We start from the raw sequence: 18,704 nt of genomic DNA, 5'->3' as shown, positions 1-18,704 counted from the left end.
TACATAAAAGAACTTGCCCCCAAGGGTTGTACAGTTTACAAACACACAAAAATTAAAAGCCAATGGACTAGCCTAAGAACAACCACGTCCTGCTCATCTCAGTGCAAGCCGGGCAGCATCAGAAGTCATATGGATGAGGTTTCAACAAATGAAATGCTAACAGAACCAGTCACGTCAAGGCTTTGCCAAGCACCTCCTCTGTGCCGGGAGAGGTGAGGCACTTCAGAGAGGCCATTGCATCAAGTCTCCACATTGACCGTGTCATCTTCTCCAATTTCTAATGGAACACATAGAGAGTAAGTAACAGTACAAGGATTCACAGACAGGTCACCTGACCCCAGAGCCCAAGTTCCCTATCAGTGCACAACACTGCCCTCAGAGGAAGCAAATGCATGAACTCGACTTCATGAGCCCACACTGCAACCAGCCGAGTTCACCAGCCTGTTCTTGGAAGCTGTTTCTTACAAATGAGGTGCTGAGTGGGGAGGCTGTTTTCACCCTAGCCTCCTAGAAGTGATGGATGGCTGCAGTGGGGGCACTGGCCCCATGCCTCACACCGCCATTGGGCTGCACTTCTGCTTCTAACTTTGGATGACTAGCTTCTACTTGGCCAACCAGGCCTCCAAGAACAACTAGTAAAGCTGGATTTAAAAACAGAAAATACATAACGTGGATGAATCTTGAGAACATTATGCTAGGTGAAATAAGCCAGTCACAGATACTGCATGATTCTACTCATATGATGTACCAATAGTAGTCAGATTTACAGAGCTTCAGTTTGGGGAGATAAGGAGTCCTGGAGCCTGGTTGTACAACAGTGCAAATGTACTCAACACTACTAAATTGTACACTCAAAAATGGTTAAATTGGTTCCATATTTATATATTAGGAGCACCTAATATAATATTTATAACATAATATCAGTGAAACGATAATAATTAGGAGCACCTAAATATATAAAGCAAATATCAACAAATCTAAAGGGAGAAATAAACAGCAATACAATAATAGTGGGGGACTTTATTAACCCCACTTACATCAATGGATAGATCATCCAGACAAAAAAATCAATTAGAAAACATCAGCCTTAAATGACACATTAGACCAGATGGACTTGACAGGTATATACAGAACATTCCATACAAAAGCAACAGAATATACAGTCTTCTTAAATGCACATGGAACATTCTCCAGGAGAGATGCTATGTTAGGCTACAAAACAAGTCTTAACAAATTTAAGAAGATTGACATCATATCAGGCATCCTTTCCAACCACAATGGCATAAAACTAGAAATCAATTACGAGAAGAAAATTGGAAAATTCACAAATATGTGGAGATTAAGCAACATGCTACTGAACCACCAATGGGTCAATGAAAGAGAAATAAAAAATACCTTCAGACAAAATAAAAATGTAAACACAACATATAAAAACTTATGAGATGCAGCAAAATAGTTCTAAGAGGGAAGTGCACAGCAGTAAATGCTGACATCAAGAAACACAAAAAATTTCAAATAAACAACCTAACTTTACACTTCAATGAACTAGAAAAAGAGGAACAAAGTCCAAAGTTAGTAGAAGGAAGAAAATAACAAAGATGAGAGCAGAAATAAATAAAATAGAGACTAAAAAGATAATAGAAAAGATCAATAAAACCAAGAGCTGGTTCTTTGAAAGATAAACAAAACCGACAAAAGTTCAGCTAGATTCACCAAGAAAAACAGAGAAAAGTCAAATGAATAAAATCAGAAATGAAAGAGGAGACACTACAACTGAAGCCACAGAAACACAAAGGATTAGAAGAGACTACTATGAACAATCATATGCCAACATTTGGGACAACCTAGAAGAAATGGATAAATTCTTAGAAACACATAACCTATCATTGTTCATGAATGAATCACAAACAAATAGAAAATGTGAACAGACTGATTAATAATAAGGAGACTGACTCAGTAATCAAAAACCTCCCAACAAACAAAAGTCCAGGACCAGACAGCTTCACTGGCAAACTCTACCAAACATTTAAAGAAGAATTAATACCAATCCTTCTCAAATTCTTCCAAAACTCAGAAGAAGAGAGAACACTTTCAAACACATATTATGAGGGCAGATTACCCTGAAAAGAAAAGAAAGAAAAGAAAATACAGACCCAAATCCTCAGTGAACATAAATATAAAAATTGTCAACAAAATATTAGCAAATCAAATTCAACAATACATTAAAAGACTTATACACTATGGTCAAGTGGGATTTATCCCAGGGTTGCAAGGATGGTTCAAACTCCTCAAACCAGTCGATGTGATAACCACATTAACAACATGAAGAATAAAAATCATATGATCATCCCAGTAGATGTAGAAAAAGCATTTGACAAAATTCAACATCTATTTAGGATAAACACTCTCAACTAAGTGGGTATAGAGGAAATGTACCTGAACATAATAAAGGCCATATGTGACAAGCCCACAGCTAAAATCATACTCGATGGGGAAAACCTGACAGCTTGTCCTCTAAGATCAAGAACAAGACAAGGATGCCCACTTTCACCAGTTTTATTCAACACAGTACTAGAAGTCCTAGCCAGAGCAATTAGGTAAGAAAAAGAAATAAAAGGCATCCAAATTGTAAAGTAAAACTGTCACTGTCTGCAGATGACATGATATTATATATGGAAAACATTAAAGACTCCACCAAAAAAAATTGTTAGAATGAATACAGTAAAATTCACTGAAGTTGCAGGATATAAAATCAATATATCAAAATCTGTGTGTTTCTATACACTAATAATGAACTATCAGAAAGAAATTAAGAGAATCCCATTTACATCTGCATCAAAAAGAATAAAATACCTAGAAATAACCCAAGTGTCCATCAATGGATGAATGGATAGAGGAAATGTGATAGATATAGATACATAAAATATTACATTGCCATAAAAAAGAATAAAATCTTGTCATTTGTGACAACATGAATGGACTTCAAGGACATTATGCTGAGTCAAATAAGTTAGACAGAGAAAGACAAATAGCACAGATCTCACTTATATGTGAAATCTCTAACAATAAAAAAGAAGCTCATAGACGCAGAGAACAGACCGGTGGTTGCCAGAGGCAAGGGGCCAGAGGAGGAGGTAGGCAAAATGGGTGAAGGGAGTCAAAAGGATCAACTTCCAGTTATAAAATAAATAAGTCATGGGGATGTAATATCCAGCATGGTGACTATGGTTAATAATACTGTACTGCGTATATGAAAGTTGCTAAGAGAATAAATCTTGGAAGTTCTTATCACAAAAAAATTCTTTAACTACGTATGATGATGGATGTTAACTGGGCTTTGTTAAGTTTTTTTTTTTTTAAGATTTTATTTATTTATTCGACAGAGATAGAGACAGCCAGTGAGAGAGGGAACACAAGCAGGGGGAGTGGGAGAGGAAGAAGCAGGCTCACAGGGAGGAGCCTGATGTGGGGCTCGATCCCATAACACGGGGATCATGCCCTGAGCCGAAGGCAGACGCTTAACCGCTGTGCCACCCAGGCGCCCCTGGGCTTTGTTAAGTTAACAAGTATTGAATCCTTATGTTGTACACCTATAATGTTGTAAGTCAATTATACCTCAGTAAAAAAAAGAAAGAAAAAAGGATTAAAATGTTCAAGATGTGTATTTTAGCATAAGTGCAAATGGAACAAAGGGTCTGGAACAGTTAGGCCTGCAGGAAGTGTCCCCAGAGATGGTTGTAGGTGTGGAGACCTCAGCCCTCTTGCAGCCACCACACACCCTACAGCCTCACCCCAACCTTCCCAGACTCCCCCTCCCCAGGGAATGGACAGGCCAGCTATCAGTTGAGGGTGGCATTGCATTTGCATCTCCCAAATTACCCACTCCCCCTTCTACCCTTCCTCTTCCCCCACCTCTTTCTCCTGTCCCCACAGTTTCTCAGTCGTGGCTTGTCCGCTTCACCCAAGCCACAGTTGTAAACAGCTGGTGTCCTCCTCTGGTTCCTCTAGCTCTGTGGGGTTTTTTTGTTTTGTTTTGTTTTGTTTTTTTTAGGTTTTATTTATTTACTTGTCAGAGAGAGAGCACACAAGCAGGGGGAATGGCAGGCAGAAGCAGGCTCCCTGCTGAGCAAGGAGCTCCATATGGGATTTGATCCCAGGACCCTGAGATCATGACCTGAGCCAAAGACAGATGCTTAACCGACTGAGTCACCTAGGCATCCCTGGCTCCGTGTTTCTAACTACATTTAACTTGGCTCCAAACCATTGGAAACACTTCCCCTCCAAGCTAAAGCAGGGCCAGTTCAAAATCACAGTTCCCATCCCAGCTCAGGTGGTTCCAGGCTAGTTTTGGGGGATCAGTCATGAGGAGGCAGGGCCCAGAATTATGGGGACAGTAATGATTACAAAATGACAAGCATTTGGTGCACACCATGTGAAAGGGTTTTACATCCATTATTTCATTTCACACTCACAACAAAGTTATGGTGGAAGCATTAGCCCCATTTTACAGGTGAGCAAATCAAAGCTCTGGGTGATTACATGAGATGCCCACTGTCCCAAGCTGTCAACCACTGAGCCATGCGGCTTCCACTGCTGCTGGAGGAGCTGGCCTCCGACCCCCTCGGTTTTCCTCCCATGAGGAAAGAGGAGAGTAAGTGTCTTCTTTTAGGATATAGGTAATGACCTCTGTCATTCCCTAGGGCAACTGTGGTGGCTGATGTGGAGAACTGGCTGAGCAACCCACCCTGCCGTCCCAGGTTGCCCACCTGAGGGCCCCCATGACTGGGCCCCTCAACTCTGGGTCAGGGAGACTACAGTGCCTCTAAATACGCCTAATGAACAGTTGGCCAGTGGGCTAGCCATGATGGGCCCAAGGCCCAGGGAAAGTTCTAGAGGTGAGGCTTGCAGTGAACCCCACTTTGAGCTCTCCAATATCGTATCCAGGTGTCTTCAGCGGACACCTTGGATGGAACAGGAAGTTGAGAAGGAAGATGTGGGCTGACATGGGGAAAAGGACAGTCTCACCTATTTTGCATTGACAGTGATAACAACCAAAGTTGTCATTGTTTGAGCCAGGCACCTGCTCTGGGCTTCTTTCTATACCTTGTTACTAACATTGGGATCCCTTGGCATCACCTGGGAGCTTATTAGAAATGAGGGCTCTCGGGACCACCCAGATCTGCGGAGCGGGAGTCTGCATTTTAACAAGATCCCCTGGGGATTCGGCCCTGCTTTACAGTCCTTAGCACCACATCCCCAGGAAGTGGGATTTTTCTCCTTTGGGATTTTACAGCTGAGGAAACTGAGGCCCAGAGAGTTGGAGTTCGTTGTCCAAGATCAGAGGTAGGCCCAGGGCAGGATGGCTTCAAAACCAAGAAAGAAGTGATGGGAGGTTTCTGAGCTAAGTCTCCAAATTCGGAGCTTTTGATTCTAAATTTTTCCCCAGACTGCGCTGGTGGAGGCAAGGAGGAAGTTATTCCAGGGCTACCTGGGTCATCAGCCTCGCCCTCCCTCACCCCAGCTGGAGCTGGGGCATCACCATCCTCGGCCACTGTGGCAGTGTGTGGCTGTGCTGGGCAGCTCCCACTGTGGCAGGTGCTGGGAGGGCACCGGTCAGGCTCATGGGGCAACAGGAAGGCCCTCCCGCCTGCCCGCTCCCACAGCGGCTCCCCTTGTCCCTCCTGACATCACAGGCAGCCAGAGGGGCAGCCCAGCTCCCAGTGAGTCAGAGACATTCTCCCACCTGCCCCCCGGGGGCCAGGGCAGAACTGCGTCTCCCAGACCCTGTCTTCTAGTCCCCGCCTTAGGAAGCCACGGAGCTATGCTACTCTCCGCCAGCAGCATCTCAGCCCTGGGTGGGGGGGGCTGCAGCCCATGACGCATCTCATTCCGAATCCCTCAATCTTTCCCATTAGCTGAGATTGCGGGTTCAGAGCACAAACATCGCCGCCTGTCACCAGCGCTGCACATCAGCCAGCAGCCGGGAATGGTCTCGTCTCCTTCAATCCATCACGTAGGGTTTCTAGCTCTTGTTCCCAGACTACTCTCCGCGCCCTTCCCTGGGCCCGGCCTAGGGGATTTGCTGAGCTGCCAGGAGGCAGAAGAGGAGGAGAGCAGGATGGAGCACCGGGACCGTAAGCGGAGGGCAGCGACCTCTCGGGCCCAGAGCCCAGCAACACCTGGAGAGCCCGGCCTATACCATGAGCCGACATGCTTTGGACGCACAGGAAGTGGATGAGGGGGCAGTAGGGGCAGCGGGGGCAGCGGGGGCAGAAGGGGCAGAAGGGGCAGAGGTCTCCTCTACCACTCCCCAGGCCTGTGTTTGCTGAAGATGCACTCACTGTGGCTAGAACTGCAGATCCTGGGGCCCCGCCCCTGGGCATTCTGACTCAGGGCATCTGGGGCGGGGCCTGAGAATCTGCATTTTAACAGGGCTGTTCCATGTGATTCAGAGGCAGTTGGTCCCTGAACCCCCACATTTTGACACTTCCCTGACGGAGCACTGATGTATCAGTTAGGTTAGGCTAGGTCGCACTGTCGTAACAAAGAGCTCCCAAACCTCAGTGGCTTAAAACAAAATTGATTCATTTCTGGCTCGAGCTGCACGCCCACTGCAACTTGGCAGGGAGGCCGTGTTCGCAGACGTTACTCAGACACCCGGGCTGACAGAATCCCATCTCTACCAGTCCTGTGATCACGACGCCAGTGAGGAGCAGAGCTGGAGGGTCTCCCATCAGCAAGGAAATGCTCCCGCCTCAAAACAACACACAGCACGTCTGCCCACAACCCATTGGCCAGAACTAACCAGAGGGCTGCTGAACTTCAAGGGGGGTGGAGAGAGAGAAGCCTCCCACATGCGAGGAAAGAGAGGGGCACAGGACATGGGCGAACAGCTGGAATGCCTGCCACAAGCCCTGAGGCCCAAAGCCGACTCCTTGCCTGGTGAACCCTTGACCCACTGCTGCTACAGGCATGGCAGGAGAAGATGGCAAACACAGGCAAAGGCGTGGGCCCACCCTGTCCTTGCACAGCACCTTATAAGCTTCTAAGTTTATTCCCAAGCAGTACCACACTATTGAGGCTTGCTGCAGCAGAATTATTTACCCATGTAAATTATTTATATTATAACCACCTTTTACTCATATCATATCATTACTATATTCACTTAGCTGTCAGAGCAGCCAAGTGAGTAGCCCAAAGCCTCACAGTTAGTTATAGGGAAGGACTGAGTTCAGCGCCCAGGTGTTCTGGCTGCTAGTCCAGGGACCTTCCATCAGGCTGAGGCCGAGTCAGGGCTGGGACAGGTTGGTTCTATGAACTTTGAGCTTCTTGGTTTGGGTTTGGCCTCCCCCAGGGAGCTGGATCCCTGTGTTCTGTGGAAGTCTTACGTTTGGTCTGCATAGGTCCAACCTCTATGCTACCGGCAGCCCCAGAGATAACTGCCTTTCTTTCTCTTCCATCTACCGGGAGAAGAGAGACTCCATCAGCCCCAAACTACCAGCCACCTCTCCATCTGCACTTCAGCCCACCCCCGTAAGCCTGGCAGACAAAACACACACCAGTATTCAATGTCAAGGGCAGTGGGGAACACAGGTGATGCAATGGGTGGTGTGTCTGGGAAACTAAGTAGGGTTGCTGTGGGATGTTAGGACAGGTGCGTTGGGCGGAAGCTGGGGCTGGGGGTGGGGAGACTTGTCCAACCTTTGAAAAACTAAGGGGGTAAAAAATGGCCGAGGTTTGACTCTAATTTTTACTGCTTCACTATATAACCCAGGCTAGAGGGGGCAAGTGAAAACAGGACAACCTGGTGACACAATCCACATAGTGTAAAGCCTCGAGTGTTCTCAGAGTCCCCAAGAAATTGTGCACATCCACAGAGGACAGAGAGGACCCAACGCCCAGCCTCATGCTCTGGGTTGGGGGAGGGGGGCTGCCTTAGGCATATGCACTGGGGTACTCACCACTCAGCCAGTGCAGGGAAAGCAACTATTCTAAACACGAACATTGAAATGGGGTCACTTGTATTATTTTTCACCTTAAAAGAAGTTTGCACCCTTCACATATGCTTTTAATTTTCCCCTGGGGGAAAAAAAATGCAACATTGGGACTCAGGGTCCCCAGATCTACCCAGCCACTCCATACTCTTCACCCCAAGGCCTCATTTTCCCTTTTCTGTCTTTACTGTGCAGTCCACTCCTACCCCAGATAGTAAAGATTGGGGTGGAGAGGGGTGAGGTTGAGCCTGCTGACCTTCCCCCAGGGAACTCCCATTGTGTCTGGCCTCAGGTTGTGAAACTGCACAGAGACTGATGGGGGTCAGGAGGTGACCGGGAGACAGATTTCAAGTCCAAAGACCTAGGATGGAGTCCTTCACTCAGTGATTTCCTACCTATGTGAGCTTGGAAAATCTCTTATTCTCACTAACTTCCTTATCTACAAAATAAGACAATAATAACAGTCTACTCTCTAACACTTTTTAGTTCATTCATCTGACAAATATTTATTGAGCACCTACTGTGTGCCAGGCACTGTCCTAGGAGCTGGTGGCACAGGATAGAACAAAATGGAGTCCCTGTGCTCACAGGGCTTTAGTCAATGGGGGGACACGGGGAGTAGGCAATAGGCAAGGATTACAGTTCTGGTAAGTGCCATGAAGGAGATAATCAGGATGATAAGATAAAGGGTACCAGTTAAAACTAAGAGGCGGCTAATTTAGACTAGGAAGTCAGAGAACACCTCTCTGAGGAGGTGACACTTGAGCTCAGACTAAAGTGCAGGTGAAGATCTGGGGCAGTACATTCAGGCTGAGGAAAGTGCAAAGGTCCCGTGGCAGGAAAGGGCTTGGCAGGCACAGGGGGTGGCCAGTGTGCAGAAGAGACAGTGCTGACTGAGGCCACCCCTGGGAGAAAAGTGAGCTCCAACACTGTGAATAAGCTTAGAAACTAGTAGGTGAAATTCAGGCCTCTTGCCTTGCAATTCATCCCCTCAGACTTGCTCCCCACTGCAACTGGCTCAGGGGGAACCAGAAAGTATTAAACAGAAGCCTGGGCTGGCCAGGCCGCTCTGGGACCACATGAGCCCTCCCACTGGCATCCAGACAATCTCAGGCACTTGGTTGATCTGGCTTATTGGGGGTAAGAGCTGATGCCCCCTCCGACCCAGAGACGTTGGGAAGGGCTGGTGCTCTCACTTCTGGCAAAGTAGGCCTGAATGCACCCTCATGGGAGGAGACACCTGGGGACCCCTACGCACTCAGCAGCCTCACTTCTGCCCTCCAGACTACACACGCAGAGGAAGAGTGACCTCTAGTGATGGCTGCCCTGCAGAGAGCCTGGATGCCCTGAAGAGAGCTCGGCACCCAGCTGGCTGCCCCTGGGCCCCTGCTTCAGGAACCCAGAGTGGGGACTGCGGAGGCAAGGTGGGGCAAGGCTGCATTGGACCTGAGGAGCCACAAGCGACCTGTGGACCGGAGCCCAAGCTGTTCTCCACAGTGTGGGAAACAGCCTGGAGCCCTGGCAAGGGCACTCGGCCGGCTTCGGGAGCACTGATGGGAATCCAGGCTCTGCCTCTGGTTGGCTGGGTAGCCCAGGTGGCTGAAACTCCCCCAGGCTCAGCTTCCCCTTCTAGGCTTTCCAACATCTCCTGGTGTCTTCCATCAAGGCTCACAGTAGGTCTTGGTCTCTCCATTTTAGAAATAAACACATTTCACCTGACAGGGCTATACAGGGTCGGAGCTGAGATTCAAGTTAAGGTGGGCCAGATCCAAAGTCCACCCCTTTCCACTGTGCCTCACGCTTCCTCTGCCTGCACCTCACCAGGGGACCAGCACCTCTCAGCAAACCGGGGAGCTCCCAGGGCATGGCTGGAGGTTCAGGGGCCCTGCTGGTGGCTGCATGCTCCAGGAGCCAGGGCGAGCTCAGCACGAGTGAGCAGGAGGCCCGTGTGTGCAGGGTCCACACACGTGCAGGATATGTGTGTGAGCAGGGACTGTACATGTGCAGGGTCCACATACGTGTGCAGGATCTATGTGTGAGCAAGGTGCGTGTGTGCTGAGTCCATGTGCGTGCAGGGTCCATGCGTGAGCCAGATCTGTGCATGTGCAGGAGTTGGCTTGGCCTCACACAAGGGCGCTCCCAGCCCCGCCAGGCCTCTTCCTTTTGTTCTGCACGGGAGCTTGCACGCACCCCTTAGGATGGGAGGGAAGGGGTAGAAGGACTTCTCTGCTCCTCTAGATTTGGGCCTCACGTTCATTCGCATTTCTGTCTGCAGAGCTGAAGAACTTGACCTTTAAAAACCCCTCTAAGGTCCTGCGCACCAATCCCTGATGCTGGAATCTTCTCTACAACATCCAGCTTCAGGTGGGAGGCCTCCAGTGGTGGAGACTCACGGCCACCCTCACCACATTCCATTCCAATCAGGGGCATCTGTCTTCCCGCAAAATTCCCCTTTATACTAAGCCCATCTGCGTCCACCAAACGTTGAACCATCGATTCTAACTTCCTTCTGGAAGTCACACATGATGAATCCATGGAGCCTTTCTTATCATACCTTTGAAAACATCTATGGAAGACTCTTCTGTGGGACAAAGAGCCCCAGTTCCTTTGAACACCCCCTCATGCAGCACCTTGTCTGCATACTCCCTCGTCCTGACCCCCTCCAGCCAACTTGTCTCTCTGATCCAGCTTGCTTGCTGAACACTTTGGAAAACTCTACGCGAAGTGGACTCGTTACAATGAACAAACTTGGGGGGAGAAAGCCCGTGAACATAAGACAGTTGTCCCACGTGTGCTACATGCTCCTACAAGATAGGGGAAAGCACTGGAATCAAGCACTTTAGAAAGAGCTGAAATAGTATGGTTTCTTCTTTCTGTTGATTCAGCCCTCCCAAGCTTTCAACAACAGAACGGTCTACTATTTTATCTAGTTAACATATGGTTGCTTCGTAAAAAGAGAAGGAGAGACAGAGAACCCTGTGGCCTTGTGTTCCCCACCCCATCCCCCAGCCATCGACCAACTGGTCACTAAAGCATACGTTCAATTCGGTATATATTTATGGAGAATTTGGCGGCCTCGGAGCCTCGGATCACCTCCCTTTGGGGAATAAATTCTTGAACTGCCCTGATGTGAGGTGACCAGATTTTCAGAGTGGAAAAGAAGCCCAATCATTTAGCGGACAATTTTTTTTTAAGGGAATTTTAATTCCTTCCTATTTTGGTATCTGCACCCCAATTCCCTTCTGGGGAACCACCCTCCCTTACTCTGAGGCCCTGTGCTCGGAGGGCCCCAACACCCGCTGAGCGCAGGTAACCTAGTTCCCAGGCAGTCCCCGTTTCCCATCCTGGACCCAGCGATCAGGTCTTGAGTGAGAGGCAGAGGTGCACAATGAGTCTATTTTTGGGAATCTGAAAAGAAGCTCTTCCTGGTGGATTTGAGGACCCAGGGCGGGAGCCACTGGAGCCACCTGGCGCCGCTGGAGCGAAGGGGGCTGTAGCCCATTCGCAGCCATCCGCGGGATGGCTCCTGTGTTCTAGCGTAGGTGGTTCTAGGGACTGGTCTCTGTTCCCTGACCCAGCCTGCCTTCCCTCACTGCCGCCCACCTGGATCTCTGGGCTCCTAGTCCTGGTATACTTGCCACCTGTGCTGACAGTTGCCTGAAGCCATTCCCCTCCCACGGTGGGCCGGAAGACCAGACCCCTTTATGGCCCATGACCACAGCCTCCAGATCAAAAGCTGTACCCACATCTCCCCAGCCTGTGTGTTCCAATGGCTCAGGCACTGCGATCGGGGATTTGCAACGCACGCTTTCTGCAAAGGTCTGAAATGCCTTTTTTTTTTTTTTTTTTTACAAAGGGAGCTGGGTCCTGATTGAACACAAAAAGCCTGAGCTTGGTAGTGGGTCCTAGGTGAAGAGACTCCCCCTGCATCTTAAAGGGCCATCTGCACCGGCCCAAATGCAGGCCTCCTAGTGTCATTTTATTGTTCTTAGCCCTGGAGGCAAGAAAGGAAGGTGAGAGCAAAGATAGGGCTAAAATCTGAGGCGAAGTGCAGTGGGACCTGGAGGAAGGACCTCATGGGTGATCCCTCCATCCCCGTTCCTGGGGTGTGGTAGCCTGAGGGGGGCATTCTGACTCTGGAAGTGACCCAGGCACTGCCCTCCATACTCCTGCCTGACTTCCACAGGCTAGAATCAGCTGCCCCACCCCAGCGGAGCGACAGAGGGGATTTGCTCAGGCTGGGTCAAGACCGGGAGAGTGTGCTTGCTGGGTCAAGACCGGGAGAGTGTGCTTGCTGGAATCATGTTTTGGGAACAGATGGGAGACAACTTATGAGCCCTCCCACCATTTCTGGGGCTTGGACACACGATAATGCCTTCTTGCAATTTCTCAGTTGGAGGCACCTTTGTCCCCAGCTGCCAATCACAAGCATGTCTGTGCATGAGGTACAGGTCTGGCCGTTCCCAAGCTGAAGCTGAAGTCCCCACTCACTTCATTCATGCAATAAACTTGTAGCTAGCACCTATGATGCGCCCTTCCTAGGAGCCGGGGAGATACAGTGAACAAAACAGACAAAATCCCTGTTCTTAGGACAACTGTGCTCTACGGAGGGAGTCAAACAATAAATAAAAAATCAACAAGAAAACATCTAATAATAGGTGTTATGCAGAATATTTAAATGGGCTGAAGTGTCAGTGACTCACTAGGGACTCGGCTGGCTAGTCGGGGAATCTGATTTCTTTTTTTTTTTTTTTTTTTTTAAGAGAGTGAGTGCGAACAGGGGAAGGCGCAGAGGGAGAGGAGAGAATGTTAAGCAGACTCCACACTCAGCTCAGGGCAGAGCCTGACATGGGCTCCATCTCACAACCCGAGATCGTGATGTCCTTAACCGACCAAGCCTTCTGGGTGCACCAGGAAATACGGATTTTTAAAAGTCAGCCTTAGGGGATGCCTAGGTGGCTCAGTCAGTTAAGTATCTGACTCTTGATCTCAGGGTGGTGAGTTCAAGCCCCATGCTGGGCATGGAGCCTACTTAAAAAAAAAAATAAAAGTCAGCCTTAGGAAGATCAAGGGATGAACATTCTGGATAGAGGGATGGGTTAGTGCAAAGGCCCTGGGGTGAAAAGATGCTTGACATATTGAAGGAATGATTACCAAGTAACAGTATCTTGAGTTTATTCAGTGCTCACGTGCCAGGCAATGTTCTAAGCCCTTTATATTTCATTTATCTCTCACAGCCACCTTCTGGAGTAAGGGCATCATCATCCCCATTTCACAGATGGCAAGGAGACATAGAAAGCTTGCCCAAGATCATCTAACTAATAAACAGCAAAGTTGAGATCCAGATCTGGCCCAATTGACTCCAGAGTGTGTGCTGTGCAAAGGGCAATGCTGTGGAAACAGACTTGGGGGTGTCGAGCACAGATGATATTGGAAGTGCCCGGACTGGAGAGAGAAGAGAGAAGAGGGCTGGGCGCGGAGCCCCAAGCACGCCCACATTCAGGGGTGGAGCACAGCCTGCAAAAGAAAAGGCACAGCCAAGGGGGTGGAGGGAAGCCGGAGCTTACACTGTCGTGGCAACCGGGAGGAGGCGTCTGAGGAAGAAGGAAGAGGGCAGTGGTCACCGGTGTCGAACGCTGCAGAGAGGCCAAGTACCGTGAACACAGAGAAGCGACCACGGCTTGGTATCGGGGTGGGGTGGGGCTTACTAGTGGCCTGGAGAGGAGCAGTCTCCATGGAATGGAGGGCTCGGAAACCCCACTGGAGTGGGATGGGAGGAAGAGGTTAGATGGGCAAGCGGAGGCAGCGAATCTGGTCGGCTCTGAGGAGACTAGGAGTCCAAAGCCCCTCCACTCCCTGCAACTAGCCCTGTGATTGTGGACAAGGGGTCTAACTTTTCTGAGCCTCAGTTTCCTCATCTGTAAAATGGGGCTGATGTTAATACCTACTTTGCAGGACTACAATGAGGTATCCAATAAAAGATACAAAAATAGTTTCGAAAACCACACAGCCCTGTTAAGAGAGAAGCTATTTCGGGCTCTCGAATGGCTTCCCTCATGCCGGAGTGGGGATTTGCTCCCCTCCCTCTTTCTCTCCTTTAACCATCTGTCTCTGCAGTCTGAAATCTGTTCCACCTGACCCCTAGCTGACCAGAGCCTTCCCTCTCCCTCTGTCCTGCCACAGCCTCCTCCTCACAGTCCTGGCTTGGCTCTGGGGGGCTCAGTTGAATATGCAAATGTCTCCCCAGCCAGCTGGTGTCTGCCTCCCAGAAACACATGTTCCAAAGCCCCTCCGCCTCACCGGGGAGGGGGGGGCCAGAGCCTCTGCCGCTCCACAGCCTAGAGAGGACACATGGCTGGGCGAGGAACGACACAGCCAGCAGATGGGGAAGGGCTGGGCGTGGACAAAGAGGGCAGGAGAGGGGCCGGGGACGTGTGTGGGAGAGGGGACCCGTGAGCTGGGATGAAGGGAGCAGAGTGTCCGTGTGTGGCTGCATACCACAAGAGCGCACAGCCCACCGGGACGCGTTCATCCCTACCAACCCATCTATGGGGCTTCTTGGCAACAATTTGAGGCCTCACAAGTCTATTGGGTTTTGCAAAATTAGCCCTGCCTAAATTAAAAAATATCTACCATAAAATACTTAAGGCCTTCAAAAAGTTATCAAGGATACCCTTTTGGCTTAAGAAATCACACATTTTTTTCCAAATTCAAGTGAAGGCCCTTGGGCACCCCTCTCCATGGGCGCTACTCTCTGCTCCAGGGAACTGCTACCCTGAATTCAGGGCTTGTCATCCCTGCAAATTCCTTTAGACGTTGACTGGGTGTGAACGCATCCCTAAACCAAAGGTACCGCTGTTCGGTACGTTTTACATTTCTATATAAACGGTCAGCACACGGTTCATCTTCTTTCACAAACTGCTCTTTTGGCGCCAGGTTCTATTTATGGGATTCAAGCACGTTGTCAATTCACTCACCTTCACTGCGCTCTCGCCCATATTTTTCAATAGCACCCTGGTCCCCTGACAGCACACTCAGTCTCAGACACCAAGGGAAACTGGCAGAAAAGCTCAAGCTACGCCCCGAGGTCTCTCTTTGCAGTAGACGTCCGTGAAGGCCCCGGGGCAGGAAGTCCCTGGGGCAGGGGGGCAGGAGAAATCTCTGCTTCTGCCTAGTCCGGCCAGGACAAGGAGCAGGCTAGAGCAGGGCTCATCATCGCCATCACTCACACAGGACACACTGCTGAGGTGCCATTCCAAGCCCTTCCTACGCATTTAATCCTCACACAATCCGTGGGGTAAACGCTATTACTTCCGCCACTTCCCAAGGGAGGAATTTAAGGCACAGAAGGTTGAAGGAAACTCGCCCAAGGTCACCAGTTACAGAGCCAGCCCTGGAACCTGCTCAAACCGCAACTGGGCCCCCTGTGCACCCCAAGTCTCACCATGTGTGCCCCACCCTGTTGGTCAGGTGATGGTCACGTCTGGGCCCCAGGGTTCGGAGCTTCCTAAGCCTGAGAACACTGCTGACTTGGTGTAAAGGAGCCCCGTAAAAACCTCCGACGCAGACAAAGGAGCAGACGACGTGGGGCCGAGGGTCCTGCTTTCAAGCCCCGGTGTAGGCGGCCGTGAGCCCAGCTTCCTGAGAGCAGGGGCACCGGGATCCAGGGGCGGCTCCGGACTGTGGCTCTTCACGCGCCTGGGCCTTGTTCTGGTAATTTGGAAAACGGATGGATAGAGTAAGCGGACATCAAGGTTTCCGAACTAGATGGTTTCTAAGATCTCTTCCGTCTCCCAAGTTTGTGTGGCTCTAAAGCAGAAGTTGGCAAACGTTTTCTGTAAAGGCCTAGAAAGTAAATATTTGAGGCTCGGGGGACCATACCGTCTCTGTCATGACTCGTCAGCTCTGCCTGTGTAGCGTGCAGCCACGGACAACACATAAACAGATGGGTGTGGCTGTGTGCCAATAAAACTGTATTTGTAGACGCTGAAATTTGAATTTCATATCATTTTCACTTGTCACGAAATACTATTTTTCTTCTGATTTTCCAACCATTTAAAAATTAAAAAAAAAAACCCTTTCTTAGCTCTCAGCTTAATGAACATGGGTGGTGGGCTGGACTTGGCCTGTGGGCTGTAGTTTGCCAAACCCTGCTCTGGAAGGAAAGGGCTGGATTGAGAGGCCAAAGTCCTGGGTTTGAATTACAGAATTATAGCTCTTCCCTTTTTGAGTTGTGCGATCATGAACAAGTACATAACCTCTCTGAACCCCATTTCCTCTTTGGTACAATGGAGATACCCCCATCTATTGCCAGTATGCAGGGAGACAGTCAAGAGCATATAACCAGCTCTTGGAAGCAGAAGTGGTCCTTAGGAATGATAGCAGATCTGGGATTCTATCCCACAAGGCCCTCCCAAGCTAAAAAGTCCAGGTCACTGTTGGCCCTTTCCATTCTTTGTCCCTGCCTCCTTCGTCTGCCTCCAGCCCTGGGTTAACTCTGTTACCCAGAGCCTGCTCCTCTGATGGCCCAAGACACGCACCACAAAGGGCCCAGGATCAGTGTGTGTGACACCAGCCGTCCTGGGACCCTATGGCTTTGCCCTGAGAGAGATGCCAGAACTCTTGGGCAGGGAAGGAATTCACAGTGCTCACACCAGACATCCAGAAGCTGAAAAGCTCTCTGTTCATCCCTCCTTTTATACAGCAATCTGTTCAGGGCTGTTATTGCCTGGGTGGTTCCAGATGACAGATCTCTAGGATATACCAGGAGTCTGGCTTCTGCAAGGATTGAGAGTCCCCTTGTGTCACCAACATGACCAACGGCAAAAGGGTAAGGGTTTTAAGAATGGAAGGAAGACACTGGAGTTGGGCATCACAGAGCTGTGAGCATCCCAACCCCAGGGCCTGGTGGTGGGCAGCACAGAGCCTCCAAGAAAGAACCAAGGGCAAAGACCGGCATGCAAATTCCCTTCCTTGAGCCACGTGTCATCTGGACTCTGGCCCCGCTGGGAGAGGGGAACAGGTGGAGCTCCTCTCTTGGGTACTTCCGAACATACATTATGCATGTCCAGCCAAGAGAAGGAGAGGACGCAGGGCAAGGAGCATCGCCAGCAAGTGTCCCCCCACAACTCACTATCTGTGGTAGCTGACCAGGGCTGCCATCCCAAAGTATCACAGACGGGGTGGCCTAAACAGCAGAAATGTACTTTCTGACACACAGTTCTAGAGGCTGGAAGTCCAAGATCAAGGTGTCGGCAGGGATGGTTTCTTCTCCCCTTGGCTTGTAGATGGCCGCCTGCTTAGTGTGTCCTCACGTGGTCTCTCCTCTGTGATGAGCATCCCTGGTGTCCCTTCTTCTTCTTCTAAGGACCCCAGTCCTATTGGATTAGGGTCCACACATTCCACCTCATTTTACCTTAATCACCTCTTCAAAGACCCTGTCTCCAAATACAGTCTCATTCTGAGATACTGGGGGTTAAGACTCCAATGTATGAATTTTGGGGGGACACAGTTCAGCTCATAGCGCTATCTCTCCATCTGAAGCCTAAGCTCCTCATAGCCTCCCCCATCCCACCAAGATGGTAGATAGAGGGTGGGGGCAGGGGGAGCCCTTGGGATCCTGAGTCCACAGGTTCTTGCAGACAGGAAACGGCAGCATCACAGGGGAAGGGGGAAATGTTTTTGGAAGTTGTGGGGAGTGGGTGCCTCTATGTACGAGTCGCGCATGGCATTGGTGGGAGAGGGCGTTGTATCAGCGTAGCCCTCGCATACTCCCTGAGGACCCAAACGCGAGGAGCTGTGATTCTAGGGAATAGCAGGTTGCAGGGCTCCTGGAGGACACCTTTGAAAATCCAGACTCATAGCCTGGATCTTGTATCCGCCCCAAGTCCACGTGTGGCTGGCAAGACTGAGCAGGGGCAGGGTACTGAGTGTTTGATCCAACGAGAGTCCCACTGCAGCCTGTTTGAAATCACTGCATGGGTCTTGGGGGCTCCTGCTATCTCACCCCACTCTGTCACCCTCCCCTCACGTGGGGGAATGGCACGGGGTGCCTGGAAGCTGTGCCTAGGACAGAGGTGAGGGCCCCCAGCATGCCCTCTCAGCTACTCAGGCCCAAGCTGTGCTCCATCTCCTGCCACTGCCCCATGGAGAGAACTTTTTCCAACTCGGGAGCCTCCTGCCAGCACCTTCCTTCCGCTGCCTGCCCCCCCCCCCCCCCAGCAGACCCAGCGAGGGTGGCTGGCAGGCTGGGAGCTGGCTCACATGCCGCCTCTCCCTTTGTCTGCACCTCCTGGTACGATTATTAAACGCAAATTACAAAAGACGTGACCCAAACGATCTTTATTTCTTCTTTCAACAAGTGCTGCCTGCAGGGCCCTGATTCCAAATTCCGTTTCAATTATCTCAGCCATTTTAGACACAAAGCGGCTGGTGTTTGTAATTGCCAGAGAGGAGGGAGGCAGACAGGAAGGTCCAGTGGCTCAAACCCAGGACTTGTGCCTCTCCAGTCTGAACGCTGATGTGCAGCGATTAAAGGTACTCCACGTGAAAGAGGAGACGGGCTCGAACATGCTGGCCCACCACGTTACCCGGTGCCCACCTACGGGACCGCAGCACAGATTCACAAGCCCTGCGTCCTACACGCCTGACATCCAAGCTCCGAATGCTCCCAGACAACAGAATGTGCTGGAGAAGCCCTCCTCGTCCTCC

General features: G+C 50.1%; 1 protein-coding gene across 2 annotated transcripts in view; it reads right to left on the bottom strand.

The window, feature by feature from the left end:
• The window catches only part of GPATCH2L (G-patch domain containing 2 like), a 126,831-nt gene that overhangs the window by 92,232 nt on the left and 15,895 nt on the right, over positions 1–18,704 (bottom strand). The window lies entirely within an intron of this gene.

Source organism: Ursus americanus, chromosome 26 (assembly GCF_024610735.1).
Source record: "Ursus americanus isolate L20-20 chromosome 26, mUrsAme1.1.p, whole genome shotgun sequence".
Taxonomy (NCBI): domain Eukaryota; kingdom Metazoa; phylum Chordata; class Mammalia; order Carnivora; family Ursidae; genus Ursus; species Ursus americanus.
The sequence above is the reverse complement of the archived record's forward strand: the minus strand, read 5'-3'. Positions and strand labels throughout refer to the sequence as shown.